Here is a 16,876-nt window from a genome sequence, read left to right on the forward strand (position 1 = left end):
AGAAAGAAAGACAATATTCTTTAATCACATAGGAACTTTTCCTAAGAGTCTGACATTACACATATACAAAGGATCTTAACAGTAGCAATTAATGATGCCAAAAGACTAGATACACTTAAGTATCTTACCAGAGAGAAATTATATCATGAGATTGAATGGAGTATTGAATAACACTTACAATACTGGGATAAATCTGACCATGCTGATAACTATCAAGATAAATTGCTCAGTGAAAAAGTGAATAAACTTTTCACTAATATTTTTTAAAATAAAGGATAGCGTGTGATCTTTTGGGTTAAGGAATACAAAGCAGTGGAATGAGAGAACAATAGGTGGGAGAGAGAAAATGTTCACTTGTTCGTGTATATGTGTTATAGTGTTTATGTGTGTCTCTCCAAGATTCATTTAGAAACTCAATTTCAGTGCAACCGTATTATGAGAGGAAGCCTTTAGAGAGAGACCTTGAGCAGTGAAGGACTAGGGTTCTCATAAAAGGGCTTCAGGAAGCAAAGTCAGCCCTTTGCATTTCTGCCCTAGGCACTGAACAAGCCCCAAACTAGACACAAAAGTTTTGGTGCCTTGATTTTAGATCTACAGGCCCTTAGAGTTATGAGAAATTCATTTCTGTTGTTCATAATTTACCCACTCTAGGATATTTTATTACAACAGCCTGAACAAGTTAAAACAATACACATCCTCTCTAGAATGCAGCATTCACTACAATAGAAAACTATATAGTTCTTAGAGTGGTGTATATGAGTTTGGTGTTAAAATTTGACAATAAGAAGCAGCTAATAATGCAGCTTTAGGGGTGGGAATATAGCTCCATGGCACAGTGCCTGCCTGGCAAGCACGAGGTCCTGAGTTTGACTCCTGCTACCAAGAAAAAAAAATACAGCCTCATTAACTACTGCTCTCTAGAATAATAGGCAGAGCAGGGAGCAGTAGGTTGCCCTTGTAGAATGTAATTGGAAATTTAAGAAACAAAATAAGGGAGATTTTTGTTGTTGTAGCTTTTCCCTTTGTGCATTTAATTTTTTTATTTATACACATGCATCACCTAACCCAAAAAATTTAAGATAAAGCTCAAGTTATGAAATATTGCCAATTTAACATCAGTGAGCATCTACAGTGCTACTTCAACAACAGATAAACATTAAGACATCAGAGCACCCCCACTGTGCCTGTTGAACAAGATAGCAGGACATTTGAGAAACCATAAAACACTCCTTATTGCTTTTAGATGTGTCTTGAGTGAAACATACATAGTCCCCAGAGTAAACTGGTGAATCAGACTGAAGATTTAAAGATAAGGGGGGATCCTTTTATGTGTGAAGTTTTCCTGGTGAAATATACCAGTGATCTAACCACCTAGTATTTTTTGCACACTCAATATATACTAAACACTACATTAGCGCATGGATGGGATGTTTCTATGAAAGTAAGACACCATCAGTGAACATTTACTCTGGTCCAGAGGATGAACCCAGGAGACAAGAAACACCACTTTTGTATGTGTAAAAATCTTCAATTTATATTTGTGGTCAGTAACCACTTCCAAGATTATTTCTACATTCTGATTAGCAAACAATAAAAAATAGAATTATTTGAATGGCAGGGTATGGGGCGTAGTGCCCTTGAAATTTGACAATAAGGAAGCCATACAGACTGGAACAACTGGGGGAGAGGGACTTTATTCCAACAGTGGAAGCCAGTGTAGACAGATGGGAAGAATTGGCTTAGCCAGAGGACCATCTTGCTCTTTTCAAATCTCCTCCAACTCTGCCTAGGGAAGAGCACCACAACGTTAGGAATCACTGATCCTGCAGTTTCCCATCAAGCAGTGGGGTTCTGTCAATGTTGGGGAGTACCAGCAGATATAGGTAATGGTGGGGGGCTTGTTTTCACTGTGTAATTATTTGGAGGTCCTGAGTAAAGAAGTCTTTTTATTGAACAAGTGGAACAGGAGAAATTGAGGCTGTTGAACAGACAAGGCTGGAATTACAGTGACCATCATTAAGTATAGAGCTCTAGGCTTCATCTTACCAACTAAAGAATAGGCTCCATAATTATTTTGTACTGTCATGTGCTTTTCTAAGGATAAAAGAACTGAAGGTAAGAGACATAGGTAGTACACCAAGTAAACTGAAGCCATTCATGTTTAAAACAATTGCACATGTAAAATGATTTTTTCTCCTCCAGGATGTAGATCTAGGTTTTCGATCCTACTCTGAGGATCTTCATTCCTAGACCAATCCCAAGTATTATACTTGATTATAATCTCTTAAGGTTAATCCTTGCATTTAAATTTACATTACTAATAATGCTGACTAAAACCATCTTTCTTTGACCACCTACTGTACACCAGTCAGCCTAATAAATTGATATAGCCAAATGTTTATGATATGGGTAAGTTTCTTAAAGCATTCTACTCACAATTATTTATGTTTTATGTATCATAGACAGTAAAGCTCAAACGAGTTCAATACCTTTTTCTAAATCATCTTATCAAAATGATTTAAATCAAAACATATATCTAAAATTATTCTGTGTGTCTAGCTATGTGTTGGGTTTTGTAGAAAAGAAATTGACAAGACGTAATTCCTGTCACTAAGAATTTACTACTTGGGGAAGGCAAATCAATATCCTATATCACTAAGCGAAGGTCCATAATTATATTCTGCAACTGCTGGAGTCAATCTTGCAGAGATGTCAGAAAAGAAAAGAAAAAGACAGAATATGTAAAACCTCCATTAGCAGGAATCTAATTGTAGCAGTCAAAACTCCCTTTCTAAAGTTTTTTTTTTTTTTAATTTAAAAAACTCCCTTTCTCATCTTCTCTCTCCTCGTTTTCGATATCTATTTTTAGGACAAAGCAACAAATGACAACAAAATTTCCCATCAGGGAGGTAGATGATGTTGATGTTTTTAATTCCAGGGAAGTGCTGCTGGGTGGCTGTCTCAGAATGAGACTGAATGACAGAAAGTGCCAGCAGACACAGGCAATGAATACGAATTCTATTCCTTTAAAGAATACAAGCAAGAGCTTCACCCCCAAGAAGACTGGGTACAGGGCAAGAGGCTTTGCAGTAAGCTCATGAGTAGAGACTCAGCTTCCTTAGCCTTCACAATGTCCGAACCATAGGTGATGGTGCCATTGCCTGGAACTGAGCTGTGGGCAGAGTCTTGTAGTCTGCACACTGAGATGCCCTAGCCACTGAGAGTAATGGTGTGTGTGTGTGTGTGTGTGTGTGTGTGTGTGTGTGTGTGTGTGTGTGTTTCTGTGTCTGTGTCAGTGTCTGTATACATACATGAATAGGTATCTTTTCACCTGGCATTTCTTTCCAGTTTTCAGAGAAGAAAGTAGAAATTCTGACTGGAAATTCCACTGCTACTGGTGCTTCCTGGAGCAAATAATTTTTCAGTTGCATTAGGGTAGGAATATATTTTGCCCCAGTGATGTCTACCTCTTTTGTTTCCATAGGAGCTCCTAAGAGCCAGTCCTGCACTGTTGCTAGGCAGAAGATGCAGGCAATACTGAAGTACTGAATGTAGGAGTCAGTAGGAGCTGGCCATAAGACATAGCATTGTATTTCTGTTCTGTTCAGAGTTTGATCCTCACTGCAAAGCTTAGCAAATGTGAGACTGAAAGACATAGCTGTGCAGGTTATTCACTGCACAATTGTAAGGAATTGGCAGTTTGATAATAGCCTGGATTCTTCGCAGATTCCTATTTGTCTGCCCAATGATCATTATTTAATGATCACGGATGTTTATGAGAATAACTAAACACTGTAAATTCTGAATAATCAAAAAGAGGAAGATCTATTATCTGTTTTGTACTTCAGGTAGAATATGGGTAAACACATATGAGTAAAATTTCAAAACAAGATGTGAAGGAAAAAATATATGTCTTAATAAAAAAAACTGATCCTACAAGTCCATTTATTTAGGGTCTTGCATGACACAATTATACAAGCCATCATAACCACTGCACAAGAAGTCACCTTTAAACCCTTAAAACTGTTTCATGGAGCTTGCGTTTCCATAGAAGTTGACTTTTATTTATTGTTATTTTTTATGTTTTAATCTTTCATTCATTTTCAATGATAAAATAGCAATGAAACAGTTTCAAAACAGGTTAGTAGGACAGTTACAATAATTAACACCTTGCATATTGTTGTCTTCGTAATAGTTAGTCAGAGGACAAGATGTAGGCATGATATCTTATCTAAACAGTATTAGTCCTCTCCAGAACTATAGCACTTCACCAGCCAGGTTGCAGAACTCAAAAGAGCCTCATGATTGTGATTTTGAATACATATTACAGAGAATATTGTTGAACAATCTTTTCGGCCTCCATACACCTTCCTGCTTATCCTTTCCAGAGCTTGGACTGCTTCTCAATCTGAAGGAGCAAAAAGCTATCTTGAACCACACCAAATATCCAGAAGTGGTTTCAGGCAGCCAAGAAGCTGCAGGTAGCCCAAGCAGTCAGGCACCGCTGGCTGGGTTTCAGGACCCCAGCTCTCAGAATGAGGTGGAAGGCATGGACACTGACCATGACAGCCAGGCCTTTTCCCACCATGCAAGCTCGCGGGAGAGGCCATCCATGCAGGGACTCACTGAGTGTTACCCCGCCAGCGCCCAGTCTGTCCTGCTTCCCTGACTTGTGGCAGGCCATAAGAGAGACCCCACCCTGAAGACTCTGGACCTGATACACAAGGGACCAGAATCTCCATGGTACCCAGCATGGGACATTTGGGCAGACAGGACTTTGTGCTAGAAGAAGAGCTTGTTCCAGGACTCCTAGCTTCCCACTGAGCCAGGCATCGGAGCAACCCCTTCACCATGTGGTTCTAAAAGCTTTAGAGGCTGCATCTTGTGGTTCAATGGGCTTCTGCTTCTGGTTGGCAGGCTTCCCTTTTCCTGAAAGGTCACCTCAGTGGTCTCAGTGGAGAAGTCAGACTTTCTCACCCCCAAGGCCATCACTGATACAATTAAATCCAAAAGTCTTGAAAAGCTGTTCTGGTATTGCCATATGCATTGGAAATAATGACAGACGAAAATGGCTTTAAGTGTCATTGTATGTCAGCATCTCAGAGTCAACTATTGCTGTTTTCTGAAATTCCTCAGCAGCTTATGGATTATTTTCCTGAGGAATTCCACAATGACTCTCTAGAACTACTCAGGAGACACTTTGGCACCAAGGGAGTATATGACAATATTGTCTGCAAAGAGCCCATCAGCTGAGAGCACACCCATATGTATACTGCTGACGGGGAAACACTGTTTTCACTAAGTGGTGGAGCAAAGGAGGCTTGTGCAACATGCATGAGAGCCCCATGAGAGCTGGTATATTCAGCACACAGACAGGGACCCAGGGACCATTCATTGGCAGCTTGATCTAGAGAAGCAACAGCAGCCATATTTATTGAAGAACAAGTACAAAGAGGTCTGCAAAGGAAGCAGCAGGATGCTGCTGTCTTTAGAGAGTTAAGCATAGAAGATGTGGAAGAGAAAGTTACATTTAACCTGTGTAAAGGCACATATGGTTCAGCAGGAGCAACAGCTTCCACTTGAAGTTGTTTGGGGCCAAGGGCACTGAAGATGCTGGGGAGGACAGTGTCAGTGAGATGCAAAGCAGCTTCACGGAGATCAGCTCAGTCTAAAGAAAAGAAAGCCTGCACTCAACGAAGTCATGGAGATTAACAAGGAAAAGGTAAGAACTTCTTGAACAGACTATTGGCTACAGCCTGAAATCACTGTAAAGATTATAACCAGAATACTTGGAGGGAAATACCATAAGAAACAGGATATCTTTAAGGAAGTAACTAATGAACATAAAATTGTTGTAAAGATGATTAGTTCTAGAGACAAGCTGAAGTTTTTTTCTTTGGCTGTACTGGGTATTGAACTCAGGACCACTTGCCAGGCAGGTGCTTATGCTGCTGAGCTGTATCCCCAACCCTGACAAGCTTAAAGTTGACCATTCTTATTTACAGACAGCAATTCCAGCACCAGGAAAAAGAATTCTAGTCTTTTTAACTGTGCTATACCTTTCAATTTTTACTTCTTCTGTTGAGTTTTTACACTAGGGAGACAATACGATATTTACACATCTGTGTCGACAACTTCAGACAACTCTCAGTTATGCTAATAACTTACTAGTATTATGGCCTATTAGACATATTGGGTTATTTGGCTAAATTCAAGTACCTGCAATCTTTGGACTGGCAACAAGTATGCAAAGACCCTTTAAAGATCTTTAAAAGACAGCTTCTCTAACAGCAATGGAACACTCATCTCTGACGAAACAAAACAAAAAAGAGGGATACAAATAAAGGAACATTTTGTTGTTGAAAAAGAAATATAACATAGGATAGATACACAGCTACTTTCTTTTAGTTCTTTGAGAAGAAAAGTTTGCACTTATATTGTTTAGACAAAGCGTCATGTCTGCATCTTGTCCTCTGAATACCTACTATGAAGACAGCAATATGCAATGTATTAATTATTGTAACAGGTCCTACTAACCTGTTTTCAAACTGTTTCATTGTTATTTTAGATTTTTTTCTCATTAAAATGAATAGAAATAAAAAATAAACAGAAAAAAACAATATTAATACAAACTTTTCTTCTCATTGAACTAAGAGAAAGTAGCTGTATATCTATTTTATCTTGTATATACTTATGTATATGTTTTTTCTCACTACAAAGTGGTCCTTTATTTATATCCCCCTTTTTTTGTTCTGTCTTGTCAGAGATGGGTGTTCCGCAAGTTAACTTTTAAATAACTGGTATGTGAATCAAAAATCTATGAGTGAAAGTGAGTAGTGAGGTGGGAGGTTAATTTGTAATTCATGAATACACTCGGATAATACAGGAAGGCATGAAAAGGGCCATATGGGACATACAGGGTGCCAGTACATTTTAAGGAGAAATGGACATTATATTAAATTAAGAAGGATTCAACCTTGCCATTCTCTGTTGATACTATGACCCTCTCACCAGCTTGTTGTTAGCTCAGCTGAGGAGACCATGTCATATTTCAAAATACAGTATAAATACTAATTGTCTTATATTCATTTATTTGAAAGCATGTGGCAGAAAAAAGAGATTAAAGCCTGAAGAAATCCATGAAAGATTAGTACTGAATTAAAAATACATTATTTGATATGCATAGCAAAATTTCACTGGAGCTACAATTATTTTTTCTGTCATATTTCTGAGTTTGGATAATGTTATTCTATCAGTATCTTTTACCCTTGCTTCCCTGCTGACAGTTCTTCTGCTAAACAGTTTTCTCATCCAGGCAGAGGAAAGGCTCAAGGACTGAACACCTTGAGTGGGAGGAAATGACAATTGAACCAATTAGCCATTTCATAACCTCTGTGTAGTTTGAAGACAGGTTTTGTTCTCACTTCTTTGTGCTCAGAAATTTTTTTACACATGGTACTCATTATTCTATAATTACATTAAATGCTAGCTTCTGCGATCTCTCTTGAACCCTGTGAAGCTGCAAAGCAATCTGTCTAAGCTATGATGAACTTTCTAAATTAGACACAATACACTGACTTAATGTGCATACAGCTAAGGCCCAGTGGGGGTCGCTAATTATTTGTGGTTATAAATGTTAACAAACAAGCAAGGGAAGTAATTGCATTTCATTTTTTTTTTTCTGGCCACACACATGCATGAATGCAGGCAGGCATGCGCACGCACGCACACACACACACACACACACAAACACACACACACACCTTTCATTAGTTAAATTGCTTCTCAAGGATAATTTGCAAAATTATAAAAATTATGACTCCTACCTAAATTGAATTCAAGATAAATGTCTTATTTATTTCTCTTTTAAAGGGGAAACCAATGAATTGCCATTGAAGGATCTTAGGATTGGATAATCAGGAACATTAAAATAGATTTGCTAATAAATGCAAAATATAAGACAATAAAATGTGATGTTTGGAGTAATCTTTTAGATAAATCAGAAATCATGTACACAGTTATCAGATAAAATTCATTTGCATTACTATGGATAAGAATTATGTGCATTAATCTTTATTTTTTACAACCTAATTCTACCTCTACAGAGTTCCAAAATAACCTAGTCAGTAGAAGCCAACTGAAGGTACCACCTCCAGAGAATCTGATAATGCTTTGAGGAGCTGCTAGATAGTTCACTGAATACCCAGGTAGAAAGAAGCTCAGCTATCTCTTTTGCCCACTTTTGAGCATTGGATCATCTTTCCATTAGAGAAAGCCAACTACTTGTACTAGTATTTCAGTGGAACAAAGAAGGTAGCTGGAGAAAACTCAGGTGGATCATTCACACCCACACAAAGGCTAAATTAAACTAAGGCTAAAATTCAGGTACACTTAGGATCCTAAAGATTAGGAGACAGGATCTATTGCAGAGATCACCACAGACTCGCACTTTACGGAAAATGAGTCTGAGGTTACCTTCTCAGCAGCTGAAGGATGCTCAGCCTCTGCTCAGGTACCTTGAGCCCTACGGCTTGGGCTACAGAAGACTCCTCCCCTCCGTGGTGTAATGATCTCCTTTCTTTTCCTTCTGCTCTCTATGAGAGGTTTGGGTATTTTTTTTAACGTAAATATAGTCAAAATTAAAAATGCATAGACAAGTTATCTATCAGATAATGTATTTCTTCATAATCATAAATGTATACTCTAAATTTTTTCTAATGGAGGGATTGAAAATGAGTTTTAAAGTAAGAATTTTGTATTTCATATGAGTGTCATAGGATACTATGAAAAACACCTCCTTAGGTTGAAAATACAAATCCTTCCTGATATGGGGTTTTAGTCCCCTCTGCACCTCCTAAAACTAAATGGCAGCTAGACCGCACTCTGAGCCTTGCGTCCTTGATTTTGGGAGCCTCTTTGCTGGGCTGGAAAGCTAGCATTTCTCTGCATTTTAAGCAAGGCCTCCAGTCCCCCAGAGCTGTTGTAGGATTGGAAAGAACAAAATGCTCGGGAAAAACGAAACAACCTGTTTTCATTTGTGTTTTTGTTTCTGCCAAAGATATCCTTTTAATTCATTTTTTCTTAGGGCTTTCTATGCATAATTCACTCTGATCAGGAGTAGTCTATAAAATTGATTACTCAGTAGAGTATGGATGTATGTCATTAGAAACGTGTTATATAACTCATAGGTTAAAGATACTTATTAGTTACAATTATACTGATGGCAATAGGACTAAATGGTTTCTCTCAATTTACAGCTCATAAACAGTCATACTCTGATTACTGTAATTATTTCTTTCAAAATGTGAAGTATGGGAATTATTCCTATAAATGAGAGAAAAGCAGAAAGAAAACAAGGAAAATGAATCTTACCACCTTGTCTTTATCTTCAAGACTTAGACTAAATTGCTATTACTTCACCTTGTTAAATTCAGTTAAGTTTGTTAAATTGATATTTGTGTAAATACTTTAGAGATAAGAATGGAATGAATAAAGCTCATTGACTGCCCCAATTCAATTAGGAAACTTCAGAATGAGAAGTATTTTATGTAAATACTGTATGGAGTTCTGAAGGAGCTAATATATATAATTTTGATTCTTGGACATATGAGTCAACACCCATACTCTCATGCTACTCATCACAATAATACCTGTTACCAGGGCTGGCCAGATACTGGATTAAAACACCTGCTCAGGCAGATACAGGGATGAGGATTCAATCCCCATAGGCCATGCTGGTCCCAGGGCATGCTGAGATGTGGTTGACACTAGGGGTGGTGGCGCACCTGTAATCCCAGCACTTGGGAGGCTGAAAACAGGAGAATCACCATGAATCCAATCTGTGTAGTAGGCCCAGCCAAATAGCTCAGCAGATTAAAGCACCTGCAAGCAGGTACAGAGGCTGGAGTTTCGATCCCTGGGCCTGCTGTGCATGATCCGACCCTGGGGTGAGCTGAGACGCAATTGAGACTGGGCGTGGTAGCGTGCACCTGTAATCCCAGCACTTAAGATGCTGTAAACAGGAGGATCACTACTGGTCCAGTCTAGTAGTGAAATCCTGAACACCCTGTAGACCCTTCCAAAAAAAAAAAAAAAAAAAAAAATCTTTATAGTGAGACCCTGTAGACCCTGTACTAAATACATTAAAAAAAAAAAAACTTGTAACCAGAAACAAATGAAGACAGGCTTCTTGTCATTCTGTTTGCCATCCTCAACTCCTTGTTTTAGAAAGGACTTTTCATTTGCATAGCACTTTCTACAAGGCTGTTCTCTTTGAGTCACAGGATTAGCTAATCTGGGGGATAGGATATGCATCATTGAACTGGTCAGAAACTGTACCAGGTTCCATTTCTAGGAAATAGAAAGGCTGGAAGTTCAGCCCATGCCTTCTGATTTCAAATTCCATTCTCTTTTTCTATACAGTCTCCATTATGGGAAATTTCATTGAAATTGATTCAATTAAAAGTATTTTGGGTTTGTTGTTGTTTAAAATGAACTATGCTCCAAAGATTCACATATTGAGAATTTGATATATAATGATGCAATGTTCAGAGGTGGGATCTGGAGAGATAACTGGGTCGTGATGCATTAAGCTCACCAATGAATTCATCCATTGCTGAGTCCATAGCTGCACGAGCCCATGGGAGATGGGTCCCCGTTACATTACACAGGAAGTAAATCACTGAGGCATGCCCTTGAAGCTGTATCTCTCTCTCTCTCTCTCTCTCTCTCTCTCTCTCTCTCTCTCTCTCCCTTCCCTCTTTGCTTCCTGGCTGCCATGAGGTAAGTAGCTCTCCTTTTGCCACAGATTTTCTGCTTTAGACCCAGATGAACATGGAATAGGACCACTGGAACCGTGAGTCAAAACAGATATTTCCTGTTTAGGTCACTTGCGCTAGGTATTTTCTTTCAGTAATAGAAAGGGGAGCAATGCAGTACTATTAGCAGTATCTCTAGTCTTGGTTTTTTCATGATAATTTGCAGAGATCAGTACTTCTTACCCTTGTGCTCACCTTGGAAAACAGTGCGGAGTGGTTTTTGAACCCCCAAATGTAATGAGGCACACAAACAGCAGAATCACTTCTTATACAACTTTTTTTCCTAGTAGGGATTGGTAACACGTATTTTACCACAGAAGATGCAATTAATTTCAAATATAGTTAAAAAATGTGAACATCTTTTTCAAGTGCTAAGAGAGACTTAACTAAGAAACTGGTTTTTGTCTTCAAAGAACTCAGCCTACATCAAATATGGCAACATATAAAGTGGAATGCAAATTATTCATTTGCATTGTTCAACCAGAACTATCTTAGGTTGAATTCAGAGCGGAGGTAACCTTAATAGATAAGAAAAGCCACACAATGATTTCTTCTTCTTTATCAGGTAGCCTTATTGTGGCAGTAAGAAATCCCAGTCATCAGACATCAGATAATCATGCCCAAATTGACCTTGACTACTCTGTGGGGATGAAGTGACACAAATTTTATAAAACAGGATGAAATGATCTTCATGAGGACACAAAATAAGGTTGCTGAGGCAACCCTGTCATGTTTATTTTACTTCTAATGGTGACAATTATTTTTTATATAAAAAGTCCCTGGAACATTAATCTAATTACATTCAGGGTAGTCCAGACCTAAAGCGAACACTTCGACTTACAGAATTAAAATATTTTCTGGCTTTCAAAACTGCCTTTTCCATAGGATGCCCTCTGCCCATACACAAAACATCAAAGCACATTGTTTGACGTGTAGTATTTGAATAAAAATATTAAATAATTATGTTTCCAGGGGCCGGGGAGATGGCTCAGTGGAATAAGCACTTCCGTGGCAAGTGGAAGGGCCTGAGTTCAATCCCTGGTTCTGAAAAAAAAAATTATGTTTCCATAAGCAAATTTCTTCATATAAGAACAATTTTTCCTATATTTTTGCCTCATCTGAAGAATACTGTTTGTTCATTTCTTTCAAATGCAAAGAGTAGAAATAGGCTCAGATTACTTAAACTATTAGAATACAGAGGGAAGTGTGAAAAGCTGAATGCTTTCTGATAGGACAGAACCAGGGGTCACAGAGAACTGGGACACTGTATTTCCTGCATCCAGCAAGCAGCACCAGCTCTGATGGTTGACAGGAGCTTGAGGGAAGGAACAGAATCGAAGCTTATGTTTCAGTTCCTCCATCAGCTTTTCCCACCAACTGTTTCTGTTTGCCACTTTAATATCAGTTTCTTTCTTTTGCCCCCCTCGCTGCTCCTTACTTTCCATACTTTCTTTTTGTTCATGGCTTGGCATGCCACAGCTCTGAGTACAAATTTCATGGTCTGTTTCTCCATTCCTGGAGAGAGGCTCTGGTAGGCCCAGAACTTGAACATGTAAGAGAAGACTAGTGAGACTACAGGCGTTGAATATTTTCTTGAGATTCTCTAATCTCAAGTATATGAATTCAAAGTTTTGAAGAAGACAGCGATAAGGCCAAGTAATTTTTTTTAATAATTCCAAATCTGGCATGACTCTGATTTTTCACTTAAATCTGAACTCATCCCCAAAGGGAGGAAAAACCTGGTAGTTGATTCACTATAATAATAAAAAAGTAAGTGTTCCATGAACAAGATAAGAGTTATTAATTCTCTAATGTTCTGAAGCTAGTATTGAAGCATACAATTCAACCAGCAAGTAATCAGATTATCAACAATCTATAATCTTTAAAATAGCATGTCATAGCCACTAAGACCATAACTCTTGTAAATACACTGTTAATGGCAATATACAAATGCATCTTAGTTGCATGATTCTGAACATTTATAGCACCTATGTTTACATTCATTCCAATTACTAATTTCAACAAAACTGAATCTATTAATATATTGGCTGATAAAAAATAAACATAATATAGAGCATATACCAATCACTATAATTAAATCACAGTTTACAAATTACATTGAATTATACATTTTCATATTATTTCAAAATTATTCCAAACATTAATCTTTCATTTCCAAGCAAGAAAAATGTACATTTCTTTAAAAAGAAGAAAATCACATCTTACAGTGTCTATATTCAATCTGTTGTGTTTGTTGATACATTGATTGCCATGACACTAATTTTTTTGCCTACATAGGATTTTAACATTGAAGTTGAAACAAAATATTGACCTGCTTTCTAAAAACTTGTGGTAGCGAATTTTTTGTTGAAAAAAATTTCAACTTCACTAGAGATATTATTCCCTCACGGGACATAAAACATCATGTCTAAGATACTAACTTCCTTTTAAAAAAGGAGAAAATTCTTTATTCCTAGTGATGACATGTATTATTTCATCAAAATATGGTAATTTCCCAAAGCACTCAGAGCATAATAAAGTGACTTTTCAAAGGGAAATCATTTGACTATATTTTTGTAGGCTCTCGGGTCAGTGTTATTACTTGTACTTATACTGAATTCTAGCACTCTTAAGTCATTGCTTTAAAATATAAATATAACATATAAAAATGTATTATAACTTCCCCCAGGAATTCAGATCCACATTACATTATTAAATTCTTAAACAGAAACAAACTTTTAAAGAGTGCTCAATGATACTAGGAGATGAAAGTTAGATAAAATGCTGTTTAAACATGAGTTTATAGAAAAATGTCAGCTATTAAACACTGCTCGATTGCCAAGGTGGCAGACAATGCTGCATGGAAATCAGACCTGAAGTTGTCAAGAACAGTATCGTTCCAGAAGCACAGGGCAGAACATTAAATCAGAGCTGGATGTAGATGGTTTTGGGGGAAATGATATTTGAGTAGAGTTTTGAAGAAAGCAGGTGTATGACTTAAGCATACACGACAACCCAACAAAAATAGGCATACCCTGTGATGTGATGTCGGCAGAAACTTTAACCTGAGTTCTATGAAACACAAACAAACAAGCCATAAGACAAACATGCAAGGAACTCACTGAGAATTGTCTCCCAAAAGCAACTCTTATAATGTCCAAATTATAAACTTTTATTTTTTTATTGTTCTTTCATTTTTTTTTTAAAAAAATAGAATTTAAAAACATCGTGACCAGTGCTACATTCTTGGCATTTAAGAAGAACTTTATGGCCTGACATGGAAAAGCTTCAGAATTTTTCCATATAAATCTTAAAAGAATATTTATGAAGTTTCAGATTTCAAATTTCAACATATAATGTCAGCGATAAAGTTAAGCTTTTAAATTTTTTTACTGATGTTTTTGTCTGCTTGATCATTGACTGATTTCACACGTTGTGCCTTATTTAGGTCTGAGTCTCTTGATGGCCTACTAATGTATTTTTAAAATTCCAAACTGACAAACTCTATCACTTAACTGGTGAGACATTAGGATTAGTTTTTACTTTCTTTCATGCTATGTGTTCTGCATTGTTTACACACCTTCATTTGCTTCTTCCTGGTTTTTCCCCCCTATGTTCCTTCCTTCAGGCTGAGATTTTGTGTTTCCTCCTTTGCACTGAACATGTTATGTCAATTTACATGAGATAATTTTAAATTTTAATTAAATCACAGCTTACAAATTACATTGAATTATTACTTCAAACTTTTTTAATTTTTAAAAGCTTAAATTTTGACAATTTATCTATCTTGTAGAACAACCCATAGAATTAAAATAATTTAAGTAAAATCATCTGTTGCTATGTATCTTTAACATTACAGTTGTAGAATTTTTGTTTCACCTTGTTACTTTGTACCTTCTCAACAAACTGACCTGGATTCTTTACGCTTGATATAGTCAGCATATCTTTTAGATTTGCCTATGTGTTTGCCTATTTATTTTCTCAAATTTTATTCCTAATTTTATTTATTTATTCCTAATTTTATTCTCAAATTTTATTTCTCTTAAATTGTACCCTTTTATTGTCAATCCATCTTATATTTTTGTCCTTAAATTTTTGCGATCCTCCGCTCCGTAGTTCGCAGCACATTTCTGTCAGTCATGACCGTATGACTACATTCCAGGAGGCGATCCGTGAAGTTTCCAAGTCTGTTCCTTCAGGAACGGGAAGGTTCTCCTCCTGATCCTTCTTACTCCTTTCTACCAGCTGGGATGCAGATAGGACAGTGCACCGCTTTGACCTGCTGATCACAGCAGCACAAGAGGGATGGCAGCGCAGATATTTAGAGCCGCTGTCCTAGTTAGACCTTCATAGTGTTACTGCCATGACATAGTGTCTTAGCTACTTTTCCCATTGCTGAGACAAAATACCCAACACCCAAAGTTAAAGGAGGCAAAGTTTACTTAGCTCACAGTGTAGAGGTTTAAAGTGATAACTGGCTGGCTTGTAGAGGAGAACTAGTTCATGGCAGGCAGAAGGTAGCAAAACACCAAAGGACAACCACACCTCTTTCTATCCCTCATATCTTATCCAGACTACTTAGGGAAAGTAGCACTCACACCATTAATCCTAGTGCCCTTGATCCTAGTATTGCGCCATGATTGGATTCCAGTGTTACCTACTCTAGACCCAGCCACCTGTGAAAATGCCCCATCTGTGACCACATGAGGCTGTGGGGGAACATCCAAACACAAGCCATAATGCATAGTTACACTATTAACAGCACAGTAGAAAAGATTAGAAGGGGCCGGGGAGATGGCTCAGTGGAATAAGCATTTCAAGTGCAAGGGTCTGAGTTCAATCCCCAGTTTCGCAAAAAAAAAAAAAAAAAAAAAAAAAGAGAAAAGCTTAGAAAAATACAAAGACTATATAACTGGAGATACTTAAGTGAGATGGCATGTCCAGAAAAACAGATTTTGGAGGATATTCTAGGTGTGGGCTGACATTCCTGTTTCTCTTAAAGGCTAGCCCTGCTGTCTGGGGGGAGGGGGAGAGAGACATACACCAAGACGGAATACACCAATGTGATATTTGTGGTCTGTAGGAGTTAGAGTTCACTAGAGGAACAGATGTAATATAATGTATTTACAAGATAGGTTTACAATGACCTTTTATAGAGTATGGGAGAATGCAAAAGGGCCCTCTGCATGCTATACAGCCAGAGGAGCCAGTCAAAAGTAGGAACCCCACAGCTCTCTCCAGAGTCTTGTGCAAATCCAAGTCAGAAAGCCAAAGGTCTGTGCAAGAAGGCTGAGGAGCCTGCCAGAAGGTGATAAAGAAGACTGGAGCTCTCCTGAAGAGGCAGGAGCAAGACTTCCTTCTTTCCCTTTTTCTTCCATCCAGGATGCAAGCCTATAGGTTGGTGCCACTCACGTTCAAAGTGGATTCTCCATCTTCAGGAAGTTGGCCATCCAGGGACAACCAAATACATTCTAAGCCAATATGCTCTTTTTAAAAATTTTATTCAAGTTGATCCCACAATCTACTATTACATGGTCCTTTCTATATATGTGTTGACTTTTGCAGGATTTTTACTCACAGGCTGTTTTGTCTTACTTTGTAAGTAATTACATTTAATTAGCTGTCTTAGGGAATCACATGGTCCTAACTATGGCCTCAGATTCTAATGAGGGAGGTGTGGATGCCTGAAATATTTAACATTATAGTGTTTTCTCCAGAAGCTAAACTTTTTTCTCAAAAGTGAAACTTTTCAGTGATATATACATTATTCAGTATAAGTATTTCTTTCAATAACAAAAATTAAAGACTTTTAAAATTGTTATGGTTTGTGTCTCGTTGTCCCCCCAAAGCCTCATGTAGTCATGGGGTGAGGACTTCTAGAGTTTGTGTCAACTCATGATCCACTGGGATTGTGTGTGATCCAAGGCTGGGATTATGGGTCTTAGTACTGCTGGGATTACCCATAGGTGGGTAAATACTGGGAAGTATCCATAGGTGTGAGTACTTCCCCTACTCTGGGGCAGGTAATTTGCATTACAATGTAAGGTGGGAAGAGAAGC

The 16,876-nt window shown here is 37.7% G+C and overlaps 1 pseudogene; it reads left to right on the plus strand.

Annotated features, from left to right (window-relative positions):
- LOC101585243 overlaps positions 1–16,876 on the plus strand; it is a 77,725-nt pseudogene that overhangs the window by 7,300 nt on the left and 53,549 nt on the right.

The sequence above is a fragment of the Octodon degus genome, unplaced genomic scaffold, assembly GCF_000260255.1.
Source record: "Octodon degus isolate 3935 unplaced genomic scaffold, OctDeg1.0 scaffold00122, whole genome shotgun sequence".
Lineage (NCBI taxonomy): Eukaryota > Metazoa > Chordata > Mammalia > Rodentia > Octodontidae > Octodon > Octodon degus.